This window comes from Alligator sinensis, unplaced genomic scaffold, assembly GCF_000455745.1.
Source record: "Alligator sinensis unplaced genomic scaffold, ASM45574v1 scaffold280_1, whole genome shotgun sequence".
NCBI lineage: Eukaryota > Metazoa > Chordata > Crocodylia > Alligatoridae > Alligator > Alligator sinensis.
This window is the reverse complement of record NW_005841835.1, coordinates 23,206-34,043: the sequence shown is the minus strand read 5'-3', so window position 1 is coordinate 34,043 and position 10,838 is coordinate 23,206. Positions and strand designations below refer to the sequence as shown.

The 10,838-nt window shown below is 45.8% G+C and overlaps 1 protein-coding gene across 1 annotated transcript in view; it reads left to right on the top strand.

Annotated features, from left to right (window-relative positions):
• Positions 1 to 10,838, top strand: part of LRRC74A (leucine rich repeat containing 74A) — a 41,183-nt gene that overhangs the window by 9,436 nt on the left and 20,909 nt on the right. The gene's annotated exons all lie outside the window — the stretch shown is intronic.

Here is a 10,838-nt window from a genome sequence, read left to right as displayed (position 1 = left end):
GAGACCTGGTGGGACTCCACCCATGACTGGACCACAGGTATACCCTGTACAGGAGGGATCGAGTGGACAAAAGGGGTGGGGGTGTAGCTCTCTATGTCAAGGAAAGCTATGCATCCCTGCAAGCCGACATTGGTACCCACAGTGGACTTGAGACCCTCTGGGTGAAAATCCATGGGGAACACAGCACAGGGGATACTATGGTGGGAGTCTACTACAGACCCCCTACCCAGGGTCAAGACCCTGACCAGGAGTTTGCTAGGGAATTGGCTGAGGCCGCGCGCTCCCGGTATATGGTTGTCATGTGAAACTTTAACTACCCAGACATCTTGTGGGAGGAGCGCTCAGCCAAATCCGAGCAGTCGCAAAGCTTTCTCTCATGCATGGAGGACCTCTATCTGATGCAGGAAGTCTAAGGGCCACCGAGAGGTAAAGCGCTGCTCAACCTGGTACTGGCAACTGGGGATAACCTAATCAGTGACCTAATGATTGAAGGGAAGCTGGGTGACAGTGACCATGAGCTGATCAGCTTCACCATCTGCCATAAAGCTGGCAAGTCAGTCAGTAATACAGAAGTCCTTGACTTCAGGAAAGCTGACTTTGACAAGCTCAGGAGGCTTGTCAGTGAGGCCCTAAAGGGCCACAACCCAAAGGGGAGGGGAGTTCAGGACCAGTGGTTGCTCCTCAAGGGAGCAATCCTGCATGCACAAGCAAAGTCTATCCCATCTCAGAGGAAAGGAAACAAAAGGGCACAGCAGCCCCCTTGGCTCTCCAGGGAACTAGTGGACCTCCTGCATCTTAAAAGGAAGACCTACAAAGGACGGAAGACTGGAACCACCACCAAGGAGGAATACTCTGCTCTGGTCCGGACCTGCAGAGGGCAAACCAGGAAAGACAAGGCTGCAACGGAACTCCAGCTAGCTACAAATATTAAGGACAATAAAAAGTCCTTTTTTAGATATGTGGGGAGCTGGAGGAAAAGCAAAGGAAACATTGGACCCCTGCTAAACCAGATGGGACAATTGACAACTGATGCCCAGGAAAAAGCAAACTGGCTTAATGGGTACTTTGCATCAGTTTTTCACCAGTCTCATGAGACGCCCCTGCCCACTGTGGGACAGGGAGGCCCAGATGAGGAAGATTCCTTACCATCCATCAAAGCTGACCTTGTGAAGGAACACCTTCACAGGCTGGATACCTTCAAGTCAGCCAGCCCTGATGGTTTACACCCAAGGGTACTCAAAGAGCTGGCAAGCATCATAGCTCAGCCCCTGGCACGGATCTTTGAGAACTCCTGGTGCTCTGATGAAGTGCCTGATGATTGGAAGAAATCCAATGTGGTGCCTGTCTTCAAAAAAGGGAGGAAAGTAGATTCAGCAAACTACAGACCCATCAGCCTGACCTCTATCCTGGGGAAGGTCTTGGAAAAGATTATCAAAGAGGCCAGCCTATACAGGTTAGCTGATGGCAATATCCTGAGGGATACCCAGCACGGGTTTGTTGCAGGTAGGTCTTGCTTGACCAATCTCATTTGACCAGGTGACCTATCACCTGGACAAGGGGGAAGAGATTGATGTCATATATCTTGACTTTAATAAAGCCTTCGATCTGATATCCCATGATCACCTCTTGGCAAAACTGGCTAACTGCGGAGTCAACCTCACCACGATCCACTGGCTGGGGAATTGGATCTGTGGCAGGACTGAGAGGGTGGTGGTTGACAGAAGTCGCTTGTCATGGTGCGCTGTGACCAGTGGGGTCCCTCAAGTCTCTGTCCTAGGGCCTTTACTTTTTAACATCTTCATCAATGATGTAGACATCGGTGTCAGAAGCGGGCTGCCCAAGTTCGTCGACAACACCAAACTCTGGGGTAAAGCATCCACACCTGAGGACAGGAGGGTGATCCAGGCAGATCTTGACAGGCTCATGAAATGGGTGGATGAGAACCTGATGGTGTTTAACACTGAAAAATGCAAGGTTCTCCACCTTGGGAGGAAAAACCTGCAGCATGCTTATAGGCTTAGCAGTGCTACGCTGGTTAGCACTACAGGTGAAAGGGACTTGGGGGTCATGATTGACCACAAGATGAACATGAGCCTTCAATGTGATGCTGCAGCTAGTAAAGTGAGCAAAACTCTGGCTTGCATCCATAGATGCTTCTCAAGCAAATCCCGGGACGTCATTCTCCCATTGTACTTGGCCTTGGTGAGGCCGTAGCTGGAGTACTGCATCCAGTTTTGGGCTCCACAATTCAAAAAGGATGTGGAGAAGCTTGAGAGAGTGCAGAGGAGAGCCATGCGCATGATCAGAGGTCAGGATAACAGATCTTATGACGAGAGGCTGAGAGCCATGGGACTCTTCAGCCTGGAAAAGCGCAGGCTCAGGGGCAATCCTGTGGCCACCTATAAATTTATTAGGGGTGTTCACCAGGATCTGGGGGAACATCTGTTCACCAGAGCGTCCCAAGGGATGACAAGATCTAATGGTCACAAACTCCTCCGCAACCGTTTCAGGCTGGACATAAGGAAGAACTTCTTTACTGTCTGAGCCCCCAAGGTTTGAAATAGACTGCCGCTGGAGGTGGTTCAAGCACCCACTTTGAATGCCTTCAAGACATTTTTGGATGTTTATCTTGCTGAGATCCTATGATCCCTGCTGACTTCCTGCCCCTAGGCAGGGGGCTGCACTCAATGATCCTCCGGGGTCCCTTCTAGCCCGAATGTCTATGAAATTAAATCTCTCTTGGCAACCACCTGCTTTAGGCTGCAACTCACTTTGTGTCCTGGACCTCTAGCCCCTGATGGACTCGGGACACCAGTGTGCCCTCAGGCACTAGTGGGACCTCCTCCAACCCCCAATAGTCCCAAACCACTGTTTCAAACTGTAACCAAAATATAAGTTCTCTGGCTATAAGTAAACTTCTAGCCTTCTGGCTATACACCACAACTGCTACCCAACCATGAGCCTTAGTCCGTTGCTCGCCCTCAGCCCTTCATTTGCTGTCTTCAGGCATAGCACACTCATAATCCACCTCTCAACCACAGGCATCTCACCACAGACCTCTTCCCTGTTCAGCCTCCAGGGCTGGCCCTGGCTTATATCTCTCCTTGGTTCTGTCCCTAGTTTATATTACTCCCAGGCCCCACCCCTTTCTGGGCAGGTGACTCCACAGAGTTGGCTGCAGGTACCTTCTATTAGACTAATTTTCCCTTAAAGTAACAGAGTCCCAGGCTGTCTGTTACAGACCCCTGGAGTAGGGCAGTATGGTAGAAAGACATTGCTGCAGTCAAGAAGAGTTACCAACCCATGACATTTTTGTTTACTGATAATCTCCAAACTTTTTTTTACCATGGTTTGAACCTAGTCCTTGTCTAGGGTCTCTCAGAAGGATTACATTTATATTATGTAAAACATGTCAGTAAAAACATATACCAGTAAAAAAAATTGTTTGTCAGTAAAACCTTTGCAGTAAAATACGTAAGTTGTCTGGAGTTGGCAACTCTGGTAACAGAATACTTTTCAGACCATCCACAAGCCATCATGCCTGTACCCTGAAGTACAATGGTCCATATTTCTTTGTAGTGTTATGAGCTAATTTTTTATTTCTTGAGTAAGATTCATACTTCGCTGCTTTACAATTTAATTACTTTCAAAATTCACTTGATTTAATCTGTACAGAGGGCAATTCAAACTAATGGAGGCACTGTTAACATAAATGAAGGTTAATTAATATTTAATTTTTAACTAATCATTCCTATTATTAACCTATATGAATTCTCCATATAAATACTAACAAATTGTATTAAGAAGCTGTATTTGTGACCTTTAAAAAGCCTATTTGTGTTTGGTTACCTCTTGTAATTATATAATTATTTTGTTGATATTCTAAGAATGGTAACTGATATAAGACTGCTATTTTTTTTCATTGTAAGGCTTTCCCATAATTTATTTCCATATGCTACTAACATTCTGCACTATGTTTTGCTCCCAAAGTGAGCTATCACATACTGGTTGCTAGCAGCAACTGTATTGTCAATGGTCCCTCCCCACTTTACTACATTCCTTTAGACCAAGGATTGGAAACATTTTTGGGCAGAGTGCCAAAAAAACCCACACACTCAATTTGTAAGATGTTGGTGTGCCAGGGGCAGCTGGCAGGGGAGCCACAAGGGGCCCGATCCTTGTTGTGGCAGTGTAGCCTGGCCCCTTCCCCACCATCCACCCCAGGCACACATGCACACACCACCACCAACGAGGTGGGCCTCCACAGACCCCAGTGCAGTTGCTTGCAGCCTCCTGAGTCCACAGAACTGCACCTGGGTCCATGGAGCCCTGACCCAGCTCATTGCTGGCGGCAGGTGCATGTGCACCTCAGGGCAGATGGTGGGGAAGGGGTCAGGCTGTGCTGCCACAATAAGGATTAGGCCCCTTGTGCACACCCCCGGCCCCTGTGGCCACCCCCCCCCCCCCAATCCACCTTGAGGTATGGATGTCAGGCAAAATGTCTTCAAGTGTCAGACTCCAGCATGTGTACCAGGGGTTGCCAACCCCTGCTTTAAACTGTAAACTAACAGAAATAGCATATGTTTTGGGGTACCTAAATTTAGTTATCTTGAATATTTTATTTGTTATTTTCTTCCATAGTATTATATTCTTAGTGTAACCCCTAGTCATATATGTAGAAAGTTCACTATTTTCTCAGATCCTCTTCTGCATTTATTTTACTCCCTTTTGTATTTTCCTTAGATTAAAAGAAGAGAGGTACAATTAATAAAGTTTTCTATAACTACCTTCCTTAATGGTTATGAAAATAGATGCAATTTTGGCCTTTCTCAGGATATGTTTCCATTGTTTCCAATTACAGTATATCTGTCTTAAGATGTTTTCCCATTTTTCTATGAATGCACCTTGCCTTCCTGATCTGTCATTAACAATTCATTAAACCAAAAGATCAGACTGTTGGATGTGGTCTTTTGCATAATTAGTACTTCCATCCCTGTTTATAGTCTCCTGAAACTTGGGTTCCTTACGGATTGGATATAATGGTTTAGATGCAAATAAGCCCAAACCAGTTTTATTAATATTCTCCCTGAGTTCTTTGGTGGTATTAATTTTCATAATATTATCACTACCTGACCAGCTTGATTTCCCTTCTTCTGTCTGTACATTAGATATCCGATTAGATAATCCTGGTTGAAATTCTTCAGTAAATTAAATCACAAAATAAAGTTTATAAGAAGTGAAAACTTGGACAAACAACTAAGGAGGAATATAAGAGTATTATTCAGGCATGCAGGGATGAAGTCAGGAAGGCTAAAGCAAAATTGGAAGTTCAGCTAGCAAGAGACATGAAACGTAACAAGAAGGGTTTCTACAATTATGTCATAAGCAAGAGGAAGATCTGGGAAAGTGTGGGTTTCTTACTGAATGGGGGAGGCAACCTAGTGATAGAGGATGCAGAAAAGACTGAAGTGCTTAATGCCTTTTTCACCTCAGTCTTCACAGGCAAAGTCAGCTAGCTCCCAGACTACTGCACCTGGCAGCACAGTTTGGGGAGGAGATGAGCAGCCAACTGTGACAAAAGAATAGGTTAGGAACTATTTAGAAAAGTTGGACATAAACTAGTCCATGGGGCCAAATGGGATGCACCTGAGGGTGCAGAGGGTGTTGGCTGTTGTGATTACAGAGCCCCTAGCCATCATTAAAAACTCATGGCAATCAGGAGAGGCCCCGGACAATTGGAAAAGAGCAAACATAGTGCCCATATTTAAGAAAGGGAAAAAGGAGGATCCAGGGAATTACAGATTGGTCAGCCTCACCTCTGTCCCTGGAAAAATCATGGAGCAGGTCCTCAAGTAATCCACTTCTAAGCATTTGGAGGAGAAGGTGATTAGGAACAGTCAGCATGGATTCACCAAGGGCAAGTCATGCCTGACCAACCTGATTATTTTCTACGATGAGATGACTGGCTTTGTGGATGTGGGAAGACCAGTGGATGTGATATACCGTGATTTTAGGAAGGCTTTTGATATGGTCTCCCACAACATTCTTGCAGGCAAGCTAAGGAAGCATGGGTTGGATGAATGGATTGTAAGGTGGATAGAAAACTGGCTGGAGCATCGGGCTCAGAGGGTAGTAGTCAATGGTTCAATGTCTAGTTGGCAGCCGGTATCAAGTCGAGTGCCCCAGGGGTTGGTCCTGGGGTTGGTTTTGTTCAATATCTTCATCAATGACCTGGGAGATGGCATAGAGTGCACCCTCAGCAAGTTTGCAGCTGACACCAAACTGGGGGAAGTAGTAGATACGCTGGAAGATAGGTTTAGGAATCAGAGAGACCTAAACAAATTGGAGGATTGGACCAAAAAGAAATCTCATGAGATTCTATAAGGACAAGTGCAAAGTCCTGCAGTTAGGACAGAACAATCCCATGCACTGCTACATGCTGGGGGCTAACTGGCTGGGCAGCAGCTCTGCAGAAAAGGACCTAGGGGTTACAGAGGACAATAAGATGAATATGAGCCAACAATGTACTCTTGTTGTGAAGAAAGCTACCAGCATCCTAGGCTGCATTGGTAGGAGTGTTGCCAGCAGGTCAAGGGAAATTATTCTTCCCCTCTCTTCAGCACTGGTGAGGCCACATCTGGAGTACTGTGTCCAGTTTTGAGCCCCCCACTACAGAAAGGATGTGGACAAACTGGAGAGAGTCCAGCAGAGGGCAACAAAAATGGTGAGGGGGCTGGGACACATGACTTATGAGGAGAAGCTGCGGGAACTGGCATGGGCAACTGGTGCCACCTTAGTCAGAGGGGGCATGTGTCCCCCAGTGACCAGTCAGTGACCAGGAGCGGGGGTCCCAGAGGGATCTGGTGCTTCCAGAAGCGGCCATAGCACTACATCGAGCACTTCTACTCCCCAACCAACACTCGCAGGGGGGGCACCAGCGCTCCCACCTGCCCCCGCTGCCCATCGCCTAAGAGGGAGGGCAGCCAGTCAGGGGGTGCACCAGCACTCTCAGGGGGTTCACATGCACTCCCATTCACCCCCTACGTGTTGCCACTGGGAACTGGGTTTATTTAGTCTAGAGAAGAGAAGACTGAGAGGATATTTAATAGCAGCCTTCAATTACCTGCAGGGTAGTTCCAAAGAGGATGGAGCTGTTCTTAGTGGTGGCAGATGACAGAACAAGGAGCAACGGTCTGAAGTTACAGCAAGGGAGGTTTAGGTTGGATATTAGGGAAAATTTTCTCACTAGGTTAGTAAAACACTGGAACAGGTTACCCAGAGAGGTGGTGGAATCTCCATCCTGGGAGGTTTTTAAGACCCGGCTCGACAAAGCCTTGTCTGAGATGATCTAGCTGGGAGTGGTTCTGCTATAAGCAGGGGATTGGACTAGATGACCTTCTGAGGACCCTTCCAACCCTAACTTCCTATGACTCTATGAAATTCTGGATTGTTTTAGATGGTTTTAACTGAGAGGGGAAACTCTACTTCTTATCTGTATCTGTTTTCATATTGAGTGTGTTGTGTGACACTAGCTTTTTTTCCTTTCATGTTATCCTATTTTAGGTTATAAAAAAAAAGAAATACACTAACTTTATATTTTAAATCCTGCAATTCAATAGCCACTTAATGTTTACTGGGTTCACCACAATATTGGGTTGATAGGGATTTTACCTCAGCTGCCCAATAACATGGTAATACATCGGGAATTGCAAATCATTCCAGGTGGATCTATAGCAGGGGCAGGCAATAGTTTTGAGCAGAGGGCCGCTTACTGAGTTTTGGCAAGCCATCGAGGGCCACATGACAGGCAGCCATGGGCAGATAAATATTAATTTTCTAAATTTTTTAGGGGTCCCACGGGCTGGATAGAATGTCCTGGTGGGCCACATCCGGCCCCCGGGCCGCATTTCGCCCACCCCTGATCTAGAGTTTTCTTAATTGCTGTTAAAAACTTATTGTCTGTCACAAGGAAAAGGCTCCTTGTAGCTGAACGTGAGTGGCATGGCAAGGTGTGGTTTGGAGGTTTTGCTAGGAAGGCAATGGTTGGAGGAGAAGTGGGGGGACTTGGAGGTATTAAGTGTTGGGGTATTGTTTGGGGAGTGTTCTCTGTGGGTTGTTTGTTTATTGTCAGCTGTTCTGAGCCTTTTGGATAGGGCAGGATATTAATCTAATCAATAAATAAATCACAGTCCTTAATTTAAGTTTCCTTTGGAGTTCTTCCCTACTACCATACCAGTAGTGTCTAAAATAGGAAATTACAATTTGGCAGGCTTTTATTCTTGACATTGCTGTATAGCCAAGCTGAGACAAATATTGTTTGTTTTAACCTAACAACTCCCTTTTTAGCACTGAAGTAATGGCATACTGAAGCTGGGATATATATTGACTTCCAAATGCTTTGTTTGTTTAGAATAGGGGTGTCAAACTCACCTGGGATCCTGGGTCATATCTGAACCATGGGGCTTCTCACAGGCTAGATCCAGCACGGGGCACAGGGGCTGCTGCTGTGTGACCATCGCAGCAGTGGCAGGTCCTGACATGATGAGAGGCTCAGGGTGGCGAGGGGTTGGCTGTGTGGCAAATCTGGTGGTAGCGAGGTACCTGGTGGTGGTATTGGGTCCAGGGGCAGTGGTCTGAGCAGGGCCAAAGGGCCCCATATTCTGCAGCAGGTCATGCCATCTCCAATCCCCAACTAGCCTTCCTATAGCCCAGCAGACTGGACAGACTGGCTTCACGGGTTTAGATCAATGATGTCAACATAGGGCCCACTGGCCAGATCTGGACCATGAAAGTGGGTCTTCTGTCCCATGGGGCTTCTTGCAGGGTGGATCATACACCTCTGTACACCAGATTCAGCTTGAGGGGCTTGTTGCCAAACCAGAGGCAGAGTTAATCCTCACAGCTGCCAGGACTGTTGTTTCAGTATAGCTCCAGAACCCAGGGAGTTATCTTTTCTCCCTCCCCACGGACACCCATCGCCAAAATTGGTGCATTCAGCTGCCCCTTAAACAGTGGCTCTGGCAGCCACAGGGATTCATGCTGCTACGTACTCAAGGATTGTCCACTCTGTGGGAAGGCCCGTGGTCTAAAGCCTGCCAAATGAAGGCCAAATGAGTTTGGCATCCCTGGTGTAGACAATACAAACTCAAATGTATCTTCCCTATTCTTAATATTTCAAGTTGTGTATAATTTTACTGCCTGATATATCATTGAATTAATTAATTTCTTACAGAATGTAAGTAATTCATCATGCTGTACTAGTAACCATTGGTAATTATTGGTATCACCTTGTCTGCATATAGTGCAATTTCATGTTCCATATTGTTAGGTGTAACCACTGCTTAAGGTATGATTCTGATGTATTTTTGTACCAGGTGTTCAAGGAAGAGGGTAACCAAGAAGGGGAGTTAAGGACAACTGAGGGACTAAGTCTAGTTCCTCTTTGAAGCTATAATACTTCTGAATTTAAGCAGTTAACTTGTATCTTAGCAGATGGGACATTTATCCAAGGCTTCATATCACCTTCAAACCCCAACACTTACAGTGGAGTTTTAATTAAAGATCCCTCAGCTCTGTCAAAGGGCTTCTCAGCATCTAGCATTAGCAATAGATTTTGGTTTTTATTTAGCATATCATTATCAGCACTATCATCATTATTATGATCATTATTGTTGTTGTTTAATTTTAGTACCTTGGCACTCCAGTCATCAACTAGGGCCTATTTCTGCTAGGCAGTATACAAACAGGACAGAAAGGGAGTCCCCTTCCAAAGACTTCGCAATCTAACTATGAATGTTCCCTATGATTTACCTAATATCCACCCGACACAACTGAAGGAGGGAGCTACCAGAAGGAATAGCCTTAAAATACACTAGGCAGTAGTATTGAGAGATAAAAGAAAGGATCTGCAGTGTGGCTGGATTCACCTCTCCCTTAATCTGGGCCCATCTACACAAAATGCTTTATTGTGCAGCAGACTAATTTGCTGCACAGTAAAGCATCACCATCTACACATGAGTGGCAATTAGGGCACAGTAGACTAGTTTACTGTGCTTCCAGATAGTCCCATGAGCTACAAGTGATATCTGACAGCACAGTAAATTACTGCTCTTAAACACATCTATAGACAGTGATGTTGGGATTAGTTTACTCCAGCTCAAATTAAGATGGAATATATTCAGTCATATTAACTGCACTTGTAGAAGCACTCACTGTGAGTCATAGAGGCTGGATTCCTCTCTTACCAGCAGAATGATGTACACTGACTGATAGGGGCAGTGGGCATGGAAAGCTTCCCACGGTGCTATGCCTGCAGCACTAGCAGTCTAGATAAATAGGAGCCATGAGTCTCCAGAGCCTTCAGTCTGGCACCTTTCACTAATGCACAGTGCAAAAGCATAATAATGAAAGGTCACGAGAGAAACTATTGTAGGTCCCCAGCTAGTTACTTCTACTTGGTTTGTCTTTAACATTATTTATATAGCCTACCTCTTTCTATGTATATGTTCTTTCTCCTTCTCCTTTTTAAAAATAGAGTGAGTAAATGAATCATTTGAACAAACAACATCTGGCAAGAGTGGAGATGGGGGTGGGGGACTGATTGAGTGAGGTGAGTGAGCTCCCCTGTCACCAGCCCCAGCTGGCCACTCTCCCTCAAACATATATCTGTGGCTGGACAGCTAAACTGGGGATTCCATGTCAGGCTTTAATATTGAATAACACCTGAGTAGGGTACAAAATTACAGGTCAACAACCCAGAGTTAGCAAAGAGAAGTAAGAGGAGAAGGCAGTAGAGAGAGTATCAGTGAAAAAGTGGTAAGCAGTAATAGCACTTTTCT